This window comes from Agelaius tricolor, unplaced genomic scaffold (assembly GCF_023055355.1).
Source record: "Agelaius tricolor isolate 1412-34295 unplaced genomic scaffold, bAgeTri1.0.p SCAF_14, whole genome shotgun sequence".
NCBI lineage: Eukaryota > Metazoa > Chordata > Aves > Passeriformes > Icteridae > Agelaius > Agelaius tricolor.
Genome location: NW_027269274.1, coordinates 9,851,925 through 9,869,657, shown reverse-complemented (window position 1 = coordinate 9,869,657; position 17,733 = coordinate 9,851,925). Strand labels below are relative to the sequence as shown.

The window sequence follows — 17,733 nt, the reverse complement described above, 5'->3', positions numbered from 1 at the left end:
ATGAGAAACTCTTTGATCTTGGTGTCACTTAATGTTTCATTTAATCTGATTTTATTGAGTGATCTTCCTTGATCTGAAAAGGAACATGTTCTTCCATCTAGCTCCTAAATTCACATTTAACTTGAGATTCTGTGAAATACACTTAAAAAAACCAAACCCAAACTCCAGGGTAATGTGGGAGTGTTATAAAGGGTTTGTGCTGTATGTCACAGCCACGTGTGATTTCCCAGTGGACAGAACTGTGAAGCAGAGTAATTCCTCATCCTCTGAAGCCACAGATCCCTACCACCTCACCCATGATGAGTCAACATGTGTCTTCTTCCTTTAGTGGTTGATGACATGTGATGAAATATTCTAATTCTGCCCGGGATGGGGCAATGATGCATCTTCACTGACTACTTCATTGTAGTTTTTTGTAAACCTTTGGGAAATGCTATTTCAGGAGCCCCTAACAGCCAGACTTTAAAGTTTCTTTGCAAGACAAACTCAGTCAACACATTTCATGATCGCATTTTAGTTCTGCCAGTCATTTCTGTGATGCTGGGGCATATCTTGTACCTCTCTGCCTTGAAGAGTTAGCAAGTGGTGTCAAACACTTTCAGTGCAGAGACAGCTCATTTCACCTGTCCCTGCTTGGCTGTGATACACATTGAGATCTGAATGTTATCCTCATAATGAGGCCTACTTGGTGCCAGGAGAAATTCAGAGTGAATTTGTGCATGGGCCATGAGTTTCAGTTGGATTCAGTCTCCTGGTGCTTGTGGAGAGGAGTTTGCTTTTGGTCTAGTTACGAGGCCTGCTCATGGCTTAAGGGGCTGCTCACTGCCAGCCTGTGGAATAAAACCCATTAAAGTCTGACACAGACCCTCAAACTGATCCTAGATCATGCAGCTTCCAACACTGCCTCCAACTCTCTGCCTGTTTTGAGTGTAAAATGAAAGGCTTCATTTTTCAGACTCTCAAAAATGTTTTTCATCAGTCCTTAGGCTAGAAAAATTGCTAACCACTGGAAAAAAATATTTGAGTTTTTAATCTCTGATGGGAAAGTACATGTTATAAAAAGTGGCTCTTATCAGTGCTTTTTTCTGAGAGACCAGAACATCTCTTCTTGGGTTTTATGTCTCGCCTACATCCCCCCAGCATATCTGTGCCTGCCCATGCTGCAGCCTCGTGGGGAGATGCTCAGGATGTCTGGTTACAGTGGCAGGGAGCTGGCTGTGCCCTCATTTACCCTGCACAGCTTTCTGCAGATAGCTGTGGCCAAGGACCTGGAGGGCTCTCAGAGCTCACAAACCAGGCAGCTCTGCACAGCTGGTTGTGCAGAGCATTAGTCAGAGCTGTGGTGTGGTCACCTCTCAGCAGGGCACAGTTCTGCTGGCAGACACCTACAAGGCAGGTGAAATTACCCTGACAGAAATGTGCTTTTAATGGTAATCCCTATAATGCTGCAGGACATGGAAAATGGGATGGGATGGTTTTAGCAGATCAATCCCAAGTGTAGCTTTGAGCATCAGTCATGGAGTGATGTCCTGCTGGGTTTCTGTTTTACATCTGGCATCTTCACTGATATTGCTCTGGTAATGAAATGGTTCTTTATATTTTCATTTCCATGTGGATGTTTGTGGCATGTACTGTCCCAGCACTAGAAAAGACGACCAAATTAAAAAATACATCACAGAAAGCATTGAAGGGTGTTTATTCATTTATTGGAACACTGTGGTTGGATTAATTTTTCCCTAAGTCAGTTTTTGGATGAAGGAATTTTGGACACTGGCAACACAGGTTTTAAAGGTTGCAAGCAAGAAGAGAGTGAGCTGGTAGGAGGTAGAGCAAGTAGGCTCCTGTTCAATGCTTGGGGAATTACTTCAGTTATATTTTGCTCTCCAGATGAATTGTTTGCTCTGATCTGAACAGCTATTTACCCTTCACTGTATCAGCTGAAATGTTTGCCTGCCTCAAAGTTCATATCACCTTATGAGCAAGTTAACCTAAAGGAAACGTCAGCCTTAGCCAAGTCAGTACAAAAGGAGAAAAAAGGGGGGAAGGAATGAAGAGAACAGAAAAGGAATGTGTTTGGGGGAACTCAGGAAAGTGTTCTGTGTGTAAGCCAGTGAATCTTAAACAATATTAACTTCTTAGCAACAATGATTCTGTTTTGTTTAACTAACAAAGGACATTGTAAGCAGATATGTGCATCTCAGGCAGATAAGGTTTGTGTTGGACAGTTCTTTTATTGGTCCAACATTTGGTAATTCACTCAAATTTAGCTATGGAACAAGAATTATGCATATTTGCTTCTGAGGCAGAGGTTAGACATAAGGCTCCCAGTAATTTTCCAGTTCCTTGCTAAATTTAAATCTTAATAGAATGGGGCCCAGCCTGTCATCTTTATGTTTTCATGCCAATCCCAATAGAGTAGGGAAGCAAAAGGGCAGAATTTAACTGTCTCTTCCTCTCAATAGAAGAGTAGCACTTTTGTGTTTGCATTTCATTTCCATCCAAGATCTCAAAGCACGTGAATATTCTCTTTATGTCAGTGGAAAACCAAGGCATGGAGCAATTCAGGCACTATTCAGCCCATGATATCAAAGCACAAGCTGGTGCATTTCAGCCCAAATAATGAATTGTAGGAACACATCCTCTGTGAAGTCCTGCATTTAAGTCCTATAACAACCTATAAAGAAGAATAAAGTGAAGGAAAAGCTGTTGAGTGATTGCCTCCTAGTTTCACAGGAGGCCAGCCCAAGGCTGGGAACAGACCATGGGAATCCTGGATTCCATCCCCATATCAAATTGCTACATGTGCCTTGCTTCCTTTGAGCAATCATTTCTCTTGCTAAGGTAACTTCTTTTAAAGTATTTGAATTTTCAGCTGTCAAGTGTAGACCAAATTTATTTCATCTAGATTGATGAGGACTCCCTTAGTTCTACTGCACTAAACTATGTCTCAGCTGCCCACTTCACTCCAAGCCACTGGATTTTGTAGGATTAGGATCTTCTCTTGCTGCTTTCTTTCTGTCTCATAATTCAGGCAGGAAAGTTGGACAAAACTGTCCAGGTTCTTGTTGCAAATGGAAACTTTTTCTATCAAAAGGAAAGAAAAGAGCCATTTCTCTGCACTCACCAGCTCAAATAAGGAATGGAATTCATTCCTCAGTAATCAGGGAAATTAAATAAAGTGAGGAGACAGAACATAAGGGTGTAAATTTAGTTATTGAAGTGCTGCATTAAATTCCTGGATTAGACACACAAGGAGGGTATGCCTTTCATGGGAAAATGCCTTTTAGCTTGTCAGTCTTAGTGCTGAGAACTCTCTAAATGAAGAATTTCTTTGATGTCTGTGTGGATGTAAATGCCATGTATGCAAATTTTACTGAGTCACACATGGAAGAAACCCAAAATTTCCAAAGCTGAGCCGAAATGGCCAGCCTTTCTCTCAGGGTCTTCTCCCAACCCTTTAAAACTGCTCTCATCCCATAAGGCCAGCACAGATTTCCATGAAATGTTATGTCCCAGCTTGTCTGAGAGGGTTGGGCCTTGCTTGGACCTTTAACATGACATTGGTTATGTTTTCTGATGTCACTGAAGCCAATGGACTAGAGAAGGTTGGAAGATGTTTGACTGACCTACTCCAGTTGTTGAGTCACTGACAAAGCCCCCAGGCAGGTTCTGGACACTCTTGATGTTTACTTGCCTACATATAAATGGTTTATATTAACTTGTCTCGGGGGTTTCATGAGGGTTAGTTAATATTTGCAAGATATTCATGGACATGCAGCATGTGAAACATCAAGAGCCAGTTTCCTCCTCTTCAACTTGCATGACCCAATAAATGATGCTGGGTTTCCTCTCTAATCTACATCTTGTAACACAGAAACCTTCTTCTGTTTGCCTTCCCCTGTCTGCGGCTCTTGGAACAACAGGAAGAACAAAGCCTGAACTCTATTCTTTGTGGTTATTTGCTTTTTCAGAAGGCAGGGGAAAGGGGAAGTCTGTGCAGAAGAAAGTGTGTGATGTTGCTTAGGACTTGAGCAGAAAATTGCCCTACAAAAGAAAATACAGAACTTTCAAAAGGTGTATTTCTAAGCATAATATAAGCTCAGGCCTCCCTAGCCTCTGTTTAGTTTCAAGTTAGAGACTTCTGCACTGGAGTTGAAGGGTTTGTTGGAAAGCTTGGTTGCTTTTCCATGTGTATCAAATGATCTGTTGCTATCATGGCTCATAAATCTGTTTGATTTCTAGTATCTTTGTTTTGATAATCTCATTGAAGATACCTGCCAGGGAAAATGGATTTCAATAGGCCTTTTTATTTCCTCATTCACTGTAGAGTGCAGCATTGAAGAGTGAATTTGCTCCCCAGTGAACTTCTGCCCTGGTATTATAAAGGTTATTACTGGTCTGTGTAATTCTTTGCATGTAAAGTACAACATTTCTTCTAATTAAATTTATACTGCCTTTTATGAGCCAGGGCCTGATTTTATTTTTTTTCCTTTTCTCCCCACCCCAACTTGTCTGGGATGGGGTGAATGCCCTTTTTCTGGGACAACTGTGGTCAGGCCAGTCTCGTGAGGCTTCCACCTCCCCCTGGCATGACCTCAGCTCTATATTGCTCTCTGTGCTAATGCTTTTCAGAGCTTCCCAAAATCATTAACCCTGTGAAAAACCTATTGGTGATGACCTAGGGCGAGTTAGGCGTCGCTGAATGTAGAGGATGGTACTCTGGCCTGGTGAAAGGTCATTCAGCTTTGTCTTCTGAAAGCATGTGGGAAGGTTGGAGTGGGGAGGGACAAGAGCTCTTTGCTGCTGTGAAGGACAGGGGAGGAATTTTGGTGCAGAGGAGCAATGGCAGATGTCAGAAGTATCTGAGGTGTGCAGATGCAAGAGAATCATCATCAGGGACAGAACTGATGCTGACTTCATCTGGATCAGGGTTTCAATCTGGTGTCTCCAGCCACTCAACACTGTTGACTTTCTAAAAAAAGTAAACAAAATATTGTCGTGACTGGTCCTGGCAATCCTGGCCTTCCTGGGACCATGTGAGTATGGTCCATTTCAAAGCATCACCTCTGAAAATGATCCCAAAGAAGCCATACAGTAACATCTTTAGTTCTTTTGCTTAAGTCACCATTCCTCTAATTTATCAGCTGTAATTAAAAGGGGCATTTACCCCTCTTTCACAATGGAGAGTTAAACACCAGAATAAGAGAAGAACATTGTAAACAAAGAAAGAGAGAGGGTTTTAAAATGGATTTTGTTATTTTAGATGTTAAGTTAGGTTCTCTAACAATTATACAGGGAGTTTTTTTAACAAAGAGCAGTGGGAACAAGAAACCACAGTCATTTTACAGTTTGTCAGCTGGAGTGGTTATGGCTCACTGTAACAGCAAAAGAAAGGATCAGACAATCCAAAAGGTCCTTTCAGCCCTGTTTTCCTAAAGCATATATTGACTAACAAATATAAAGGGCAAGGGAACTCTGCTGGGTGGAGCCAGGGTTAATTACTGTTCACAACCCAGCATGTGAATTATGACAGATATGCCAGATCTTGGCTGGTGTAAACTGACAGACTTTGGTGCAGCTGCAGTGGTCTAGTTCAGCTGAGGATTTATCCTTTGGTGCCTAAAAATGTCGCCATTTTATGCACAAAAAATACAAAAATGTTTTCTTTCTATTGCCCTTTAGCCCATTCCAGATTTACATCAGCCATCATACTTACCTCCCTGGAGAGCATATTTTAGGTGAACAGATGTCTCAACTTCACCATTTCCTGGACAGTAACCCTGGCCCCTCCTTTATTTCAAAGTTTGACTCATTCATTTTCCTAGCTGAGTCTCCTGAGCTTTTGCAAATTCCTCCTTTCCACAGTAGTTTTCCCAACAGGTTTATGCCAATCTTTTTGCTCCTCCCCATCCATTTGGCTGTGTCACTCACACTTAGTCCTTAAGATCTATCCTTATAAATTGCTTTTGGTTTTCCTCTTACACTTCGGCTTTTATGGATGCAGTTGTGGCCTGTAGCAACCTGGGAGTAAATTAAATATAGAAATGTGCTCTGCCTCTGATGAAGGAAACTTCCGTAATCATGTGTTGTTTTCATTAATGCCATATTCTACCTCCAGCTTTGATCTGATTTGCTTTCTACAATCCATTTAACATCAAAATTTTGCAACGATTCTGTTGTGAAAGTATCTTTCATGTTATTTCTCTTTACCAAACATTTCTGTTTGCATTCTGACAGATTTTTCCATTTTGTCCCAGGGGCTATGAATTCCTTTTGAACTGTGTTTTCCCTGCCTTCCCTGGTATTTGCAGCACCTCCTGATTTAGATTTAATATCTGAATTTAATTAGTATGCTCTCTTCCCTCACTCAGATCACTAAATCTGTCCACCAGGAGCAAAGGGAAAGGATGAGCCTGGAGCAATGTTTGCCATTGCAGAGGATCAGTGAATGGCAATAAGCATGAGCAGAGGAATTGTTAATATCAATACACCACATTCCTGGGGAGAGAGTTGATGGGCTCTAAAGTCAGGCAAAATGATACATGAATGTTTAGTCTCAGGTGGCATCTTTTGCAGATAAATTCAAATTAAGCTGCAATAAATTCATGGCCCTGCTTGTTAAAGCTGTCAGCAAAGAGTGTGAGGAGCCCAGCCAAGATGTAACACAAGAATGGATTAACATCTCCCAATTTTCCTGGGATAAGGCAAACTCTAATCTAGCTGCATTCCTGGGATAGAAGTAGGACATCTGAATGACAGAATGAAGTTTGTCATCAACATGTAAGTCTTGATTAAAGATAACTCAGAAGTTCAGGAGAAACATAAATGAATGCACCAAAAACACTCTGAGTTTTGAGAATGACAGAAGCAATGGAACCTAAAAGATTCTTAGCTGGGATTTGTCATATAGTTTGGTCTTTTAGGCTCTGGCCAGAGCAGCGCCAGTGCTAGGAGATCAGTGCTTTGATCCAATTCCATCACAATCAGTAGATTGCAAGGGCATATTTTATATGTTCCACAATTCAGCAGGTGCCATTTGGAGATGGATTACTCTGTCTCTTCCATCCACATGTGCTCGGCATATCTTCCATTATTTATGTTCTCCCCAGATAGATCAATAGATCTATTGATCTACTGAATAGGCTAATTTTTTTCTCCCCATCATTGTCATAATCTGAGAGCTGACTGATAACTCTATTACTTTGTTTTGCTTGCAACTTCTCTAATTTTACCCCAGAATTAAAACAAAGGCTAATCCAAACTCACCCGTTTTTCACCTGGAAATTTGTGTGCATATGTTGTGAATGAAGACACAATGACAGATAACCTCACACCTCCTGATGAGTACAGTAAGTGTTATCTCAACTGCAGCAAAAAGGCTCAGATGTCCAAAGAACCTAGAAGTCCAAGGCACAGGGAAATACTGACAGTACGCACATGGTGGCCTTGTCCTTCTGATACAGATCAGATAATGAGTGACATATGAGAAAAACACCAGTGCCCCAGTTTTTGAAGCCACCAGGTTCCTTTACAGCAGCATCTGCTATGCCAAAGTCACTGTTGGTTTGGGAGATCCAAATCTCTGTGGGTTTTTTGCATCTATTCTGGCCAAATGCAGAGGGTGGGGCAGCAATCCCCTGGTCCTGGGTTAACAGAGGGGAAAAATGGCTTGCTCTCTTGTGTAGGGGAGAAGAATGGTGGCACTTTGAAAGACCCAGGGGTCTGCTGAGGTAGCCAGTCAGAGGCATTATGCAGGGTACTATCAGAGGTCTGCTGTGCTGATAGAAGGAAAAATGAAATCAGGCTCTTTCACATGGTTGTTCAAGTGGGCATGACTGAGGACTACTTTTTGTGCTTCTTCATAGAAGGCAGTAGTTAAGAAAGCCACTGTGGCTTGTTGGATGTTCAAATGAGGGAAGCAAAGGATTTTTTATTCTGTGGTCATGTCAAGGGAAGGATTTGGCAGCAGACAGGCATGCTGGAAAATTGTAAAGTGCTGGAGACAAAGCTATACTGACAACATAGAGTGAGTTGAAGGAAACTTTCCTTTAGGCTCACTAAAAAAAATAGAAAATAAGTTTGACAGTTATGTCTCTATTTGTTTCTTTCTAAAACGGATTGATTTTTCCTCCAGAAATTCTGCAAAAGATGTAGGCACAAGTAGCAGACGTTTCAATTGCAAATTTGGAGGGCAATCTGTCTACCTTATGAATCTTGTTCTAGAACCAGTGCCATGAAGTACCCATTTGCAGAAACATTTTAAGTTTTTAGCACATCTTCTTTCAAAACTTACCATTGGAGAAAACTTTCCAGGCTGGGAGTTCAGTTTGCAGCACATCAGAGGAATGGAGTAAGAGCTGAGGGGGGAAAGCATGATGTGTGTAGACAAGAAGAAACAAGTTGGAAGCTCTCCACCTGCCTGTTGTTAACTGACACACTTGAGCAAAACCAAACCACAACCAGCATCTAGAGACTTGCATCCTGCTACATTACTTTTTTTTATGTCCTCCCTAGAGTTTGGAGAGGCTGCACCTGACCTTTGTATGCACTGACTCTGGTTGTGCCTAGCTAGCAGTTCAGTAGCAAACTAAGTGGAAATAATTATTTTAATTAGTGTAATTGGATTACACTGAAGTGTTTTTTGGGGACTGCTGTTCTGCTTCAGATGTTGTTCAAACTGTCCTGGCTGTACATAATTTCTAAATCAACACATTACATAGGGGTTTAGGCAGAGAAAAGGGAATTGGCCAGAAAAAGGCCTGATTTACTTCAGATTTGATATTTGATAGCACAAGGAACATAGGGTGGATTGCAGTAGGTTTTTACTGGGACAGCAGATTTTTTTGTAAGCTGTCATCATGTGCACCTTATTTTCTCAGGAAGTCATGAGGTTATAGGTATTTTTTTAACCTTTGTTTCTTGCTTGTCATCAACAGCTGAAATCCCATCACCATCCACTGTGAACAGGAAAAAAAAAAAACCAGGAAAAAAACCTCTGTGTTCCACAGGAGCTTACATTTTAACAGGAGCAGGTCATCACTCAGCTACCCAAAGTACTGAAGGCCCTCAGTCAGTATAAATTAGAGAGAAATAGTGGAGATCAAATTGAGACATGCCCAAAAACATGGGTATTCCTGGCTATATAGTTGCATCTCAAAAGGTATTTGACTTCAGCTGATTACATCAGCTTTCAACTAGTAGAGGAAATGATGAACAAATCATCAGCATTATTTCCCTCCACAGCAGCTTTTTTGAGGCAGCCTTCCATAACCTTATGTACTTGACAGCATATTTTAGCACTAACACTTGGTATGGCTGTTTCTTCTCCTGAGAGAAACTGTGATTCTCACTAAGGAAACCCCTTGAATGCAATAAATCATTTACTGGAGCACAGTCCATTGCATTTCAACAGATCAGCATTTGGCGCTTGGAGTTGGTGGCTGAGATCAGACAACATCAACTGTAAGGAAATTCAAATTCCAAATTTCAGCATTGGTTTCATTACTGGGCTTCTGCCTGTGTGTTGTGCAGGCTAAGACTGAATTGGGCTTTCATGTAGACTGTTCTCTCATTCCTTAGATCCTCTAAATGAGATTAAAAGGGATGATAGAGCCAATACCTTCTGCCCTCAGTGAGATCATAGCAGGTTTTTTGAACAGTACCTGAAAGACAGATTATGATGGCCAGAGTAAATGTTTGGTGAAGATAAGTAACTGGATGATAAAATAAAATGCCTGTGGGTTATCCAAGGAAACTGAAAGGGAAAACAGGCTGGGAGAAATTGTAAAAATAGTTTATTCACATGAACATCCAGTATTATATTAAACATGCTAAGTTTGGGATGTACTAGAGCTTCTCTTTTTATTACATCCTTAACAGTCAAGTGAACATGGTTTTAGAAGAGTGGAATGTTTTAAGCAAACATTGCTGACCTAGATTTTCAAAATGGGTGAGCTTGAGGACACTGTCTTCATTTTATGCCTCGTTAACTTTGCCTGTTCTTCAGAATTTCCATGGAAACTACCTCTGGTGACAGATAGAAACTTTTGATGGGTCAAGTAAGAAAAAGGTACCAAGAGGTATTAGGGCAGAGAATATGTTACAGAGCCCTAATGGAAGAAGGGAGTGAATGAACTTTGAACATAAACAAAGGGATGATAGTAGAAGACCATAAATGTCAGTGCATTGACAGTGAGGATGATTCAAAGTTACTATGGGATGTGAAAGTACAAACCTAACAGAGCATGACCTTGTTCTGATAGTTAATGAAGTTAAGCTGGGCTCAGAATAGAATAACAGAGATCAGTCTGACTTTGTCATTATGGATGAATAAGCACAGCTCCGACCCAAAATTTCAAACCTGATGGTGCTGAGAGAACCTCCAAAGAGCCCCAAGCCTGATGCAGCTTTGTGCTTAAGGCACCTGTAGTAAGAACACCTGTGGTAAAAACACTTCTGCCCTACAGATGTATTGCAACCAACCCATTTCTAGGCTACTGTGCATCCTGCACTGTCCCTGTCACTCTGGGAAGGCATCAGTGATGTAACTACATGAGTGTATTATAGACTGAACTATTTTTCTTGGTTGGTATTTTAGGTTAATTACAGGTTGGTGTTTTCTAAGGACATCAGAAAATGCAGTCAGCAGCTTAGCTACTGGACTTATCTCTACAAGTGTGCTTTGTGACTTGAATTCAGTTATTAGCAATATCTAGAGCTCTGTAAGGAAGAGGCACAATAAAATTAAATCTTCATGCTGGGTATGGGATGAGAATCAACAGTCAAACTTAAAAGATCCATTGTGAAGCTGAATATGTCTTTACCTTGAATAAGAAGTACATTCTTACAGTAAGCCCACCCTATCCTTACCATTCCAGGCTAAAATGTTTCCCTTCTGCTTTGAGAAAACTTTAAATTTGCATGCATTACTTCTAGTTTTACATCTGACAAATGTGATCTCATAGTTTGTAAGTCAAAAGTGATAAAAAGTGTTTAGATTCTTGTCACAACATAAGTTTTCAGCAGAACCAGACTGAAAAATATGCAGACAGTTGGACATTAGAAAATGGAGAGCTGTAGGTGTGATTCTGGCTCTAGTTTTGTGGGATTCTGGATGATTAATCTGATACTTTTCTCAAGCCTGTGTTTTCCAATCTCTACAGTTATATGATGATACCTGTATTTGTGTAAGTATCTCTTCTAAGGTCTAGGAGTTGGAAGGTCTGCATATGTACTGGGGGGATATATGCCTATTATTGTCCAAGCAATACTATTAACTGCAAGCACCTTTTATTGCCTGAGTACAAAATTTGTTGCAAACAGAGCTGAATTGGGCTCCTGAGAGGGGGAAAGGGTGATGGAGCTTTCTTTCCCTTCCTTTTTGCTGGCAGGTTTAAGGACTGTTTGTGGTCACATAGTTGGTACATGAGATACAGAATGGAGCTGAGGCTGGCACAGCAGCCTGTCCTGAACACAAGCATCTATTCCATGAGGCACAGTTGGTGTGAAGACTCAGTGCTCATCAAGTTGAATTAAAAATCTGGAGTGTAAATTTGGCAAGCTTCAGAACAGTGTCCTAGAGTTTAAAATAATGCTAGCCCCCTTCCCTGTCATTGCACTCTGTTGGGAACCAGCAAAAGATGAGATGGATTGTGATGAGATGAGGCTTTAGATGGGACATTGGTGAGGCTATGGTGGAACTCTTGGCTAGAATTATGGACCATCTCCAGATCCAGGGAGCTCTTCCAAAACAAAGACCCCAAAGCTGGAAACTAGCATGCAGCAAGTCAGCTTTGTTCCTCGGGCTTTATTTGTGAGATGGTGTCCATTGCTGGGAGTATCCTTGTGAACTCAGCACCTGCCCTTTCACAGGACTTGGTCGTGGGTGATACGGTGAATTGAGCTAGAGCTGAGGAATCCTGCATCCTTTTCATGATCCTGAGGATCATGAAAGCACTGAGCAGAGCAGACATAAAATAAAATCACAGGCATTAGTTTAACATGGTGAAGTATGTAGAACTGCAGAGTTACGTGGACAGCAAGGCTTCTTTCAGTTCTTATTTTCATAATTATGTGGGCATGGTAATTTGTAAAAACTCAATTGCCATATGCAGCCTTGAGCACCAAATCCTGCTCTCAATCCCATCAGCTTAATTAAGATATAGTTATATGCTGATAGGTTAAAAATGTTGCTGAAGCTGCTCAAGTGCTGCTGCAATGTGCTTGGATGTAAGGAGCTGGACACACCAAGGCATGACAAAGGGGATTGTTGGGTCAGGAGTGCTGCAAATGGCTCAGTTCTAACAGTGTCTGTGTTGCCACATGTTTTTGCAATGTTTTGAATCAGCCTTTTCAAAGAAATCACAGAACTTTTCTCTTGCAAGAGCAGTCTTGGCTTGATCACAGGCCCATTGGCCTCCTCTGGCTACTGGTCCTTCAGCATCCTGCCCATTGTGGCATAAGACAGATATTTCCAAGGAATATTCCCCCTTCACAGGGGTGGGGAAATGCTGTTGCTCTGGTTTCTTGGTAACTGGGCTTTTATGTACCCAAGGATTGTGAAACAGAGGCTGGAACATGCCTTTTTCTCAGACCTCCTCTGGTTTCAGTTGTCACATCTATAAGCAGAAGAGATCATGCAACACATGTCCTCTCAAATCCTGTCAGCTGGGGAATACTGGGATCTTTCAAGAGCAGGAATTGGTTAGTCCCAACTTTGCCACTTCACCAGCAATGCAAATGTCTGTAACCCAAAGGCTATTTAGGAAGAAGCCTGTCATGATAATGACTGAATATCCAAAACAACATCTTATGACCAAATATTATGAAATCATCAGATTAAACACAGAAAAAATAGCACAAGTTGCCAGGGCAGATTCCTCCTCTGCTTTCATGTGACCATCTAATCTACCCTGACCTGCCAAGTTGCCTGAAAGTATGTTAGTGTCTGAGCTGGGGACATTAGAATTATAGCACTTCTCTGTATTTGCTAGCATGAGAACAGTAAGGAAAGCATGTACCAGAAGGAGCTTAGTGCTGGTAATGTAATTCACTGTTATGGCTCTTTAGAGACAGAATTCACTGTAATGATCTTGTCTAAATTTTGAGAAGATTAAATCTAGGAAACCCTTAGGATCTAAATAGGGGTTTTATTCTTACTTGTTCTGAGAAACAAATACCTCCTCCTTGTGGGAACTGCCTGACTTCATCACATCTGACAAGGAAAGACAGTACCTGACCTTCTTTGTAAGACACCTAAAGCAGAGATTATCCTTAATTATCCTCAATATTTGTCCTATAAATTGTCCTGTGGCAGTCAGAGACACGCCCTGGCTCTGAGAGCCTTGTGTCCTGGAGGCACACTTCCCTGGGGTGGCCCTGGGAGGCACTGTGTGCCTGTGCCAGCTGACAGACAGGCACCTCGGGGTTAAATTCCTTCCTCTGCTTCCCCCTTCTTTCCAGAGATTAGTAAGCAAGTTGCTGAGCTTTACCACAAATAACCTGACACCGTCACCTGAGGCCTCGCTCCAGGTGCTGCTGCTCCGGTCAAGAACAGGGCAGGAGCCAAGGTTGCCCTTTGCTCTGTGTGCCAAGGGGAGGGATGGGTTCTGTGCCCTCCCAGAAGGTCCAGGGTGGGGAGGGAGGCAGAGCTGGATTTCTCCAATAATCCCTTGCCTGGGTGGAGAGTCCAAGTTGCAACTGAGTTATCGAAGCCGCCCCAGACAACACCCTCCTTCCTGAGGCTCTCACAAAGTGTGATTAATTACATGATAAGGACAGGGAATGAGCTGCAAGTGAGCAATAGCTTTGTGCAGGGGTTAACTGTGTGCCTGTGTCCTTTGCATGGCCCAGTGCTGCTCATGCTCTCTAGCTGCCACAGACACGTGGACTCCAAGACCCCGCTGATATCGGGGTAAGACAGGGCCTCTGTAAACCTTTGGACGTGGTGTTATCATTCCCTGGAAGTGCACTGTAACTTGCTTTGCTTTTTGAGGTTGTGGTGGGTTCAGAGTAGAATTGTCTTCATCTGCCACCACCGAACCACCACACTTGGTGCCCAACAAGGATGGAAGGTGGGGGACAGGCAACAAGAAACAAATGCGTGACCACACTGTAATGAGTTGTAATCATCAGGGTGATATCATCATACTGATATTGATAATTAAGATTATGAAAATAGGCAGATTTGTTCTCTTAAAGAGTATTTCAATCACTAGAGAGTTTGGCTTGACACATTTAATTTCTTTTGAGTTAGTGTTTTTCATTATTGTAGAGTTGTCCTTACAAAACATCTGTCTCCTCATACTTCTGTGGACATTATGCAAATGTCTTCTCCTAAGCTATCATGAAAGCATCCTCTCTTTTGTGTCTGGAAACCAACCCTCTCCTGATGGAGCAGAAAGTCCCATTCTGCAGAGCCAAGGAACAACAGTTTTATTATAAGTTTACGTAACTTGAAATACAAAAGGGCTCTAAAATTTGCAGTGTGGAAAACTTCACAACATTATAAACCACTCAGGCTTCAGCACAGAGACCAATTTATCCATGTCATATGACTCCATAGAGCCAGGAAACAATGCACATCTCTTCAGCCTTTCATGAACTTTCTTGGTCAATGTGATGAGTTTCTCAAGAAATAAAACATCCCATCATCAACCAGGAAGAGGTATTTTAGACCAGATGTAAGACAAACTTAATCAGAATTTACTGACTTCTCTCTGCAAGTGGAGTTGTCTGTTAGGGAAGGGGTTTCCTTACAGAGCAGTTCCACCTAAGTTTAACTGAAGTATGTATAGTCTTAAAACATTCAAGTTGTCCTCTTCAGGCCTAGAAATCAAATTCCAGCTGACAGCCTGCAGTTGCAGTATAAGCTTTCAAGGGCAGGGGGAATTCCTTTATCTCCATGAAGTAATCACCATGTGCCCTGAAGCATGAAGTAATCTTACTAGGCTACTCAATTTTTATTAAGGTCCAGTGAGTTAATTATACCAAATTCCACTGTTTTCTTTCTGAGGAATTTATTGACCAATTTCCCCAAAGTTTGTTAAAATCTACCTAGCTCAATGGATAATGGCAATTGCAATCAACTCCTCTGGGTTTTATCTATTAAATTTATTTTGCAGATTGTCTCAACATGCAAGGTATCATGAAGTCCACTTCTGCAAGGCCAGCTAGAAATTGCCTCAGGTGTTCATTATTGGGAAGAAAATAGAAAGTATAGGAACTCTTGAAAAAAATGAGAAATGTATTTTATGATCCCAGGTGCTCTGGGACAAACAGATGAGTCTGACACCAGGGTCTCACACTTTCAAGTTGCCACAATGTATAACTTAAGTGGAAATATTATTTACAGTGAATAAATGCCACCCTCTAAGTATTTGGGGGATAACAGCACAGGCCTAAGAAAGGTGAATTCTTCTTGTAGTGCAGAGAAAGTGCAAGGGATCCCAGGCCTCTGACATATTCATCCACGTCACTGATTCAATCAGTCCTAATACAGCACTTTATCATTGCTTCCCACAAAATAATTCTTCTTCCACTTCCATACCACCCTGCTGAGGGATGTTGGAGAGCAGCTGTGCCAGCACTGTGGGCTCCAAAGGAGCTGTCCCACAGGGTGACCACTGCCTGTGAGAGCCCTCTGTGGCCCCTTGATGCCCTCCCTGGATGCCAGAGGACAGGCTGCATCCCTCAAAGTGCCGATCTGCCCCTCCTTGTCCTTCTGCTTCAAACTAAACCAACACAAAGGAGATTGTGGGGGTCTTTGTGAGGCATTATTTGGGAACAGGGACTGCAGCCTGAGCTGTCCCTGCGTGAGCTAACCCTAGGACAGGCCCTTTGGATCAGCCCGATGTGCGTGCGCTGGCAAAGCATCATGGATGCTTAGGCAACTGTTATCAGATCTCTGTTTATAAATACAAGATTTTGAATTTGGCTGAGTGCTTAAGCTTACTAGCAGGCAGGCTTCCCCCCCAACAAAAGCACAATAACAACCAGAACGAACAATCACTGTTTCACCTCTCCCACATTAGCTATTAATAATGTTAATTTACTTCCTTTGAGAGATACCATATGGTCCCCTTCCTGATCCCTCTAGAGGCATAAGAAAAAACTAAGGAAATTAGAGAGACTCCATAACACTGATGGCCACATCCAATGTCTTATCAGACTTCCTGTTGTTGGGAGTATTGTTTTCCTTTAAAGATTAATATTTACAATGGTTACTTAGTTATCTTAGTTCATTTGGTGACCATTAAAGATTCCAGCCCTGAATGCGATGAATGAACCTCCTTTTATTTGTCCTTGATGACTTATTTGTCTTGTGCCTCGTCTGGCTGAAAATCAAGGAAAATAATTATTGGGTTGGGCTTTTACTGCAATTTCATATGAGGGTTCAAAGTGCATGTTTCTGTTTGTTTTAGAGTGGGAGCCCTTACCTGCTGTTTCTGCTGAAGTATGCATATTTAATAATATATGTTTTCTGATTAGAAGCAAAGTTAAAATAGGTATTTTCACCTATTTTTCTTAAGTTGCATGCCTGGTTTGAGTACTCGTTGGGGAAAAAAGAGGATGTTTCACATTTCATCCACAATTGGATGTGCAGCAGCCATAAAGGGTCACCAGGGGGGTCTTTGATGGGACAGAAAAGGCAGCATGTGGCTGTGCACAGGCTAAAGGAACAATAACCCAGTTCAGAGTCTGTCCTTAGTTTTCCCCTGTGTATCAGCTGAAGTTCAAGGGATTTCTCAGCAAGGGCTAAAGAAACAGTCATTTTTCTGCTGTATTTTAAAATAAAAGCCCAAAGGCAGAGCAGGAAGCAGTTGCTCAGTGTGACACAGATGGGGATCTCAATCCAGCTGCCTGCTTCCAGAGCTACTGAGGCATTTCTAGGCATGAGGGATTTTGAAGCCACCTTGAGTTGTCTTTGTTCCTTTAAAGAGGAGTACAAAAATGCCCTTGTACTCACAGGGGTTCTAGACTCAGCCCAGTTCTCTGGAGAACACCATCAGAGGAGAACTTGGTCCATACTATGAATTGCTGGGTTCTAACTTTGTGCCAGGTGCAGCATTACTGCAGGGATGAACAGGGGTGCATGAGCATACCCTGGTTTTCCCCTCAGCTTGGACTGGAGGCACACCTTGCCTTCCCTGGAAGTGGAAGCTCTTACCAGTTCATCCTCAGCTGCCCTTAAAATGGATTCATTTCCATCTTTGCAAGCAAAGCTCTGCAAGTGCACTTCTGGTGGTAATCCCTATGCTGGCCACCTCTCCACACAACCTTCCTACCCCAGCCCATCAGTGTTTTCTTCTTGAGTAAAGTCCTCTGGACCACAAAGCCAGGATTCAGCCAGGTCTGTTTATGATGTGATAATCATTTTGCAGCATGAACCTCACAGGCGAGGTTGTTCTCAGGCACAGCTGGCTCCTAGAGAAAGGATCATTTATAATCATGACACTTCCAAGGTCTCTCAATCTTTTTCTCCCCTTCCCCCTCCCAGTCCTTGCTCTTATCCCAACTGGTGAATATGGGACAGACCATCCCAGCATTTGCAGGGGGAGGCTGCTTTTCAGGTTTCCTTGCAGAATTCTGTCTCATCATGAAACAGGACATTTGATGCACTTTTATATTGGACTCATTTGCAGAGTGACAGATGTTTCTGATGTGATAAGGAACATGGTGCAGCAGCCAGTGGCGCTGCAGAGCTGCTTGTGTTCCTCACCTGAATCACAAATG

General features: G+C 42.1%; 1 protein-coding gene and 1 long non-coding RNA gene across 2 annotated transcripts in view; both read right to left on the bottom strand.

Annotated features, from left to right (window-relative positions):
• LOC139595856 (uncharacterized) overlaps positions 1–17,733 on the bottom strand; it is a 133,321-nt gene that overhangs the window by 46,743 nt on the left and 68,845 nt on the right. The gene's annotated exons all lie outside the window — the stretch shown is intronic.
• On the bottom strand, positions 1,680–17,572 carry LOC139595838 (uncharacterized). The gene is made up of 3 exons (XR_011681144.1): positions 17,168–17,572; positions 8,294–8,357; positions 1,680–4,972 (listed from the first exon to the last, which is right to left on the bottom strand). It is a non-coding gene; the product is annotated as an uncharacterized lncRNA (long non-coding RNA).